Below are 7,532 nucleotides of genomic sequence, written 5' to 3' on the forward strand. Positions count from 1 at the left end.
ATGTCTGACATGTTCTCATGTTCATGTCAACAAGCGGAAGCTATTAATAAGAGCTGCACTGGGACTTGAAGATCAGAACTAACCCCAGAGCTGGTAGAGCACACCAGACCAAGTCAACACCAAATCAAGATCCACCTGAAGACAAACTAAACCAAGGCCAGACCAAGGAGCACCTCAAGCCCCAACAGAAGTCCAGTAAAGAACCATGGAGCTCAAGTTCCTCCTCTTGGTGGCCTTCATCTTCTCCAGCGGCCAGTGCCTGGATACGGACCCCTCCTCGGACTTAAACGCTGAACTGACCGTCTGCCAGCCCGACAGCTGCACCGTCATCAGCGAAATGTCCGCCATGCGGGAGCGTCTGGCGGCCATGGCCCGCACGTAGGATGGCCTGCTGGAGAGCGTCCGCTCCCTCACGGCGGAAATATTTAATATTTTCAACCTCACTTTCTACTACAGCACTCACTGCATTTTCTGCAGGAAATGCATTTTCTAGTTTATTCATATTATTTTATCTGTGAATGTTGGCCCTTTTTTACTTTATGATCTTACTTTTTATATTTATGTTTGCAACTTTATACTAATATTTGATTTTATATTTATATTATCTATAATACATTTTAGTAGACTGAATATAGTGTTTGCTTTTAAACATATGGAATGTCTCTTTTTGAAGAATGGAAGAAGATAAGCCTAATTTGTAATGTAAAGGAGGTAGGGATGATGACCTTACCAGATGAGATGAGTTCTTTTCTTTGTGTGCGTGAGTATCTGTGTGTGTTTGTGTGTGTGTGTGTGTGTGTGTGTGTGTGTGTGTGTGTGTGTGTGTGTGTGTGTGTGTGTGTGTGTGTGTGTGTGTGTGTGTGTGTGTGTGTGTGTGTGTGTGTCCACACACCCACACAAACCCACACACATGCACACACATGTGCATGTGTGTGCATGCATGCCTGTCTGCGTATCAATATTCCTTAACAGCAACCATATTTGAGTGGCCGCAGCTGGAGTGGAGGGAATGCTGTGTGAAATGTTTAAGCAGCTGAAGTTATGGTCTTGGATCCGGCTGGAAAATCAGAGAAGATCGTTATTCGAACAGTTAGATACGTTTGGTTGTTATTTTGCCCCAAAAATCCCCCCCCCCCCCACCCCCCCAAAAAAAAGAAAAATCCAATGGAGGTCTGGAAGGCTGATGTGTTTGAAGAAGTCAGAGAGAGAAGCCTGGAGCGATTCATCACGCCCGTCTTACCACTATCTTCAAACATAAGCCATCTGCTCCAGTCATTCATCAGCAATAAAAAAAAAAAGGAGAGAGAGGCGTGAAAAAAATGTGGTGGTGGACTCAAGGCCCAGGGATGGCCTGCGGCTGTTTCTTGTGGCAGCGTGGAGATGCCTTGCTAATAGGAAGCAGAGACAGGCTCAGGGGTCCCTTTCGATAAGGGGTCACTTGCTAAGTGGCGTGATCCCCGGTTCGGCCTGGGAGAAGCGGACGGGTGAATGGCGCAAAAAATTCACAAGATGACAAACTTATGCAGACAGCTTGAGACGGCAATGCAGGCTTTGAAGGCAGTAAGGGTGTCAGTGGGCAAGAGGCCAAGCCCCATAGTGTACATGCACACATGCCTTCCCCTGAAGACACCAGTCATTCACTCACTCCTTTGGTGTTGTCCTCATAGGGGGACGACATGTGAATAATTTACTGGGGAAAATGTATTTGGGAATGATTGCCCTTAAAACTTGGCGACAGGCTGCCAAAGTCTATTCAGGGATTGTTTAAGCGAGAAATTCAGCAGGGTCATGATCCACAGAACGGGTTAATAAAGGAAGCAGAAACAGGAACTTGAACAACGGCTTTTGGCTTCTCAAACGTGGATCTACCTCTTTCTCCTTCTTTGCTCAACTATGAAGTGCGTAATAACATTTATTGCACACATTTCTCACCTGCGCTTTGTTTAATGAGGAGGGTGAATATCCACGCCCTGCCAAGTTCCTGTCAGGAGTCAGGGCCGTTTGCAACGCTGATGCGCCAGCCAAACAACGGGTGAAGAGAGACAACTGCACCCCCAAGCCCCATCTCCTAGAACCTGTTCGGGTCACGGGGATGGGCGAGGCCGCGTACTCTTGGCCAACTTTTCTGTTGATCCAGTCCCCCACCTCGAGTGAAGGTACGCATTGTTAACAGCAAGCCCACAACACGGTCGTTCCTATCCAATTCTTTTCAACAGGTGTTTACCTGTGTCCACATCACTCACGTTCTCGCACTGCTGCGCACAGCCGCCGAAAAGCCATTATTCTCTGGTTGACTAAACGTCTTTGAAAGATGGGCCGGGACTGGGGAGAATCTCTTGTATATTTGGCCGTGCTTGTTTTATAAGGCCATGTCAATAGAATATTTCATAGAAGAAGCGATGGCCTGGAACAGTTTTTGTTCTCTGCCAGCGGAGGAATGTGCTTATTTGAGGCTCTTTGAAAAGATGACTTCTGCGTACCACGGCAGGCACGGCTAAGCAGCGCTTTGTCTCTGTGTTTTTAGTGTGAACGCATTATTGCCAAGGAGGATTCCAACTCGCTCTCGCTCTCTCCTTTCTTTTCAGCCTCTATCTCCCAGGAGAAAGGGTCAAACACGGAATTTTCTTTGCATAGAATTTAGATTACCACAGTTCCACACTGCATCGTTGAGCCTTATTTGCAGTTTGTGTACAAAGACCACAGGTGTGCTGCATGGTTAAAGCTATTATTAAAATGTTCTCCGGCTGAAGCCCTGCCAGAGTTTCCCACTTGGTTCACCACATTTCCTGAATAAACCAGTGTGTTTTAGACGCAGTGACTCGCACAGTGGCTTCACCACACGCTTGTTGTGGGTGGCTTAATTAGCGGGCTAAGTCACAATGACCCTGCCTTGGTAAAAGCAATTACGCCGTCAAAGAATCCATCAAGGCTTTAGGGGACAAAGGTGGAAAACTCAATTTATCTGAAAGTAACTGGATCCCTGTTTACTTCATGGTAGAGCATATATGCTCCCCTGTTTGTCAGTCTATGTATGTGTGTGTGTGTGTGTGTGTGTGTGTGTGTGTGTTTGTGAGTCATATATGTTTACAAGAAATTCTTTAAACGTAATTACTTTATCTTGAGAGTATCAACTGTGGAGAAATGGCAATTAAATGGTATGTTAACTGCCAACGTGTGTGTGTGTGTGTGTGTGTGTGTGTGTGTGTGTGTGTGTGTATGTGTGCGTGTGCGTGTACATGTGTGTGTGTATGTGAGCGTGTGTGTGCCTGTTGTTTCAGTGCCTTCTATTCATAGGGACCAGCTTAGACAAACAGGGTTAGTCAAGGTTATCTGAAATCACTTAACTTCTCACTTAACTTCTCATTTGCTCAACCATAACCATTACAGTGCTGCAGTAATTAGTTTTAATTCACCATTTATTGCAATATTTTTTATCCATTACTGTGTAATGTTTCATTAAGACTCTGGAACCTTAATTGCTGTAAAAAAAATAAATAAATAGAATTGAATAGCCCTTGAATAACTCTTTAAAGTAAAACTAAACTGAAAGCTGAAACACAATGTGAAAAACACTGTGTGTGTCTTAAAAGACAAAACCGCTAACATTCCATCAGTGAAAAGAATCGACCCAAATGAATCAAACGTTCTTCCTTTATCCTTTTATAGAACTTCTCACTCCCTCTCTCCCTCTCTCCCTCTCTCTCTCTCTCTCTCTCTCTCTTTCTCTCTGGTCTCACTGTGAGAGGCTGGCTTATTAGTGGAGGCTTTGGGAGCACTTTTGTCACTACGTCGAGAACACAAAGAGAGAAAAGGAATCCTCATCTCCTTTGCTCTCTCTCTCTCTCTCTCTCTCTCTCTCTCTCTCTCTCTCTCTCTCTCTCTCTCTCTCTCTCTCTCTCTCTCTCTCTCTCTCTCTCTCTCTGTGTCTTTTCCTCGGAGGTCCCCTTTTGCTAGCCTGACAAAAGTATAGAGCCTGGGTGAATAGGGGTGGGGTGGTGACAGTGCTGAATGGGTCCAGGAGGAGCGGGAAGAGGGTGGTGGGAGGTGGGGTGGTAGGGGAGAGAGAGAGAGAGAGAGAGAGAGAGAGAGGGGGCGTGGATAGGTGGGGGGAGGGGGGGGGAAAGGTGGGGGGGGGTGGATAGGTGGGGGGGGGGGGGGGGGCTCACTCATGCAGAGAGCTCCCAGATCCTCTATACCTGCCCTGGAGAGAAGAAGGGCCAGCTGCCTCCTGTGGGACGTTTCCCTGGGCTCAATAGGGACCTTGTGAAAGGAGCCCGGACAAGCTCGCTGAATACCAAGAGAGAGAGAGAGAGAGAGAGAGAGAGAGAGAGAGAGAGAGAGAGAGAGAGAGAGAGAGAGAGAGAGAGAGAGAGAGAGAGAGAGAGCATGAAAGAAAGAGAGAGAGAATGAGAAATGGAAGTTAGTGAAGGATGTAGAGAGGAGGTGGAGGGGGAGGAGGAGGAGCGGCAGGGCGTAGGGTTTGCTATAGACCATCGTTACGGCCCCGCTGGGGCCCGAGTCCCCAGGGTTTTGGCCCTGAAGAGAGGAGCAGTGTGGATTAATCAATCATAATGGAAATTAGGATGTCACAGTGAAGTGGCCGCAGCAGTCCATTATTTGTCCAGTTCAAAGAGAACGAGAGTGGCTCAAATTAAACCAAGCTTGACTAGGTCGCTTCTGAAGCTGACGAGCGTGGAAAAAGATTACTTGAAGGGCCCTTCCCACTGGATGGTACAGGAGTGGCGTCGTGTTGTACTGAGGGATCTCTGTGTGGCAGGTCTCCCATGATAAATGATTGCTGCTATTTTGCATTTTTATTTTCGGCTCATGTTTTTGTGCTTTGATAAACTTTCAGAGCCAAGCCCCCCTTCATACCCTCTCTCTCCCTCCCTCTTTCTATCCCCCACTCTCTCCTGCTCTCTCTTTATATCCTCCACTCTCTCCCTCTCTCTCGCTGTCTCTTATCCCCAATTGGCTTTCTTTAGTTGGCCAAAGTGTTGCCTTGCTCCGCTATTGCTGTACTCACCCACCATGTGTGTGTATGTGTGTGTGGCCGTGTGTGTGGCCGTGTGTGTGTGTTTGTTTTTGTGTAAGGGAGGTCAGAGCCACAATCCACATGGGTGCTGTTCTACTCTTCTGAACTGCTAGGCTGTGCTCTATTTCTTTATGCTCTCTCTCTCTCTCTCTCTCTCTCTCTCTCTCTCTCACTCTCTCACTCTCCTTTCTCCCTTTCTCTCTTTCTCTTTCTTCCCCTTCTCTTCCCGTCTCTATGCACCTTCCGGCCTCTTGTCCTCCATCGCCTCCTTCTTTTCCTAATCAGCCTCAGCCCCCTAACCCCCCCCCCCCCCCCCCCCCCCCCCCCACACCCTCCCTCCTCTTCCCCCCGACTCCCCACCATACCTCAACACTTTCCATGCCAGCTTCCCCCCCCCCCCCCCCACCTCGTCAGGCCCCTAGGCCTCGGTTGCTGCTAATAGGATAATGGCTGCCATGTTATGCACACTTAAGTCCCACAGAGTAGCACTCAGGGCACTGTGGCTGTGTGTGTTACTGTATGCGTGTGCCTGTGTACATGTTTACGTGTTTTTGTATTATGAGGCCTTCAACCATGCTGTGAGAAAGGCGTAAAATGTATACTTCATTTTCCCCTGTGTGGAATTTGTGGTGAGCAAAATTTAAAAGATATGACCACAGTTTAACTTCACTGGGAACAAATCAGCTGTAACTGCCACGGAGCAATACTACAGCCCTCTGCCCCCCCCCCCCCCCCCCCCCCCCACTCCCATTCTCTTCATTAGACAGGCTTTGCCGAATGTCCAGCTGAGGCCACTTGAAACGGACCGTGGGCCCTTTCAAAAACAGGGGGACCCTGAAAACCCTCATCTCCCAAAAGACCTTCGACAGCTCCACCATTCATCTGTCTAAATGGGCCCTGGGGCCCGGGGCCTTTCTGTACTGTTTAACCAGGAGCTTTCAGACCTCTCAACAGGTTTAAGCCCGGCCTCAACATCAAGGCTTAACGAGCTTAGTCCAGCTCACAATCTGTTTTTGCCTGTGGAGTTTATTGCAAGATTTCTACACAGAATGCAGTCAGGACAGGGCTTTTAATTAAGGGATTTTAATCACTTGCCTATTGTCCATAAAACGTCCGGAAGCTTATCGTCCAGAGACCCCTTGAAACTGTATTTTTCAATAAAATAAAAAACACAAATTCTTAAATCCCTTTAAGCCCTTTCTAAGTTATTTATTTCATAATAATGGCAATCAACAGCCTGAGAAACTGAAGATTTCATGCTATAATTATAACAATATAATGTAAATGTAGTATAACTTTGAGAATTGTGTGATACAACTTTAATTTGAAAAAGTTGGCGAAGGAAAAGCAAAGATGATGTCACAACAAAAGCGCCAGTTGGACTTTTTTGAGCTATCGCCAGATTCCAAAGGTGCAGTGTAAACTGCCGAGCAGATGTTTTCTGCTCGCAAAGCACGCCAAGTTCCTCCTCTAACAGAAGAGACTTTTCGCCACACATCTCTGCTGTGAAAGCCTGCTAAACCCATCGGCCTCCTCTGTTCTGTTAAACACTGTCGAATGAAACAGCCGTAAACGACAGGTATGGGAGGATAGAGGAAACAGAGACAATAAGAGCGATGCAGAGAGGGGGCCAGAGACAGAGTGAATGAGGGAGGGAGAGGAAAAAGGGGGAAAGACAAGAAAGTATGCTTGGCAACTAAATATCTTTCATCCACTATTGCTATAAAAGCCTCAAATGAAGAATAAAAGTGGAGCGAAAGAGAGTGACTCAAACCCCGGCCTCAGGTATCTGGAGGCAGCTGGAAGAGTTTTGAACGCTGGCCGCTGGACAGAAACCGGAGCGCAGCGTGTACCTCAGCTTTGTTCTCTGGAGGAATGTCAAAGATCAAGCAACCAAACGCTCTGTTCTGAGCTCACACTGAGCGCTGGTGAACACATGCCCGAAAACATGCGCACACACATTCACATCATACGAACACGCACACACCAGACGCACGCACACACACACACAAACCTTTGGTATGATTTTATGCTTTGTTTCTCATTCTTAATAATAAAACAATGTAGCAGTAACGCAAACCAAATCATTACAACAATTCTATTAATGTTGCGGGCTTAAAGCCCATTGCGTAAAGGCGTAAAGCCTGCCAATGACTTCCACCAGCCTTATTTGAATACATTATGCTTTGCAATACTACGTGGCTCTTGAGTGTATGACCTGATCGAAAAGCAAAGCCCTCGTGAATCACAGTTTGCTTGGTGATTTAATGCAGTCAGTTGCACAATACATGGAGCAAGTGTGACCATGCAACAGATGTCTGGATTTGTAGACAAGAGAAGCATTAAATTGGAGTAAATCGAAAAAGATCCGGACACATGAGAACAGTTTTGGGAAACAACTCCGCAAGAAACACGCACACAAAATGAAGCACACTTATTTCCACCTAAAACCATTTTCCCCACTCGTTCTGAAGCCCTGACAGACAGTGAGTGGCGC

Source organism: Gadus morhua, chromosome 13 (assembly GCF_902167405.1).
Source record: "Gadus morhua chromosome 13, gadMor3.0, whole genome shotgun sequence".
Taxonomy (NCBI): domain Eukaryota; kingdom Metazoa; phylum Chordata; class Actinopteri; order Gadiformes; family Gadidae; genus Gadus; species Gadus morhua.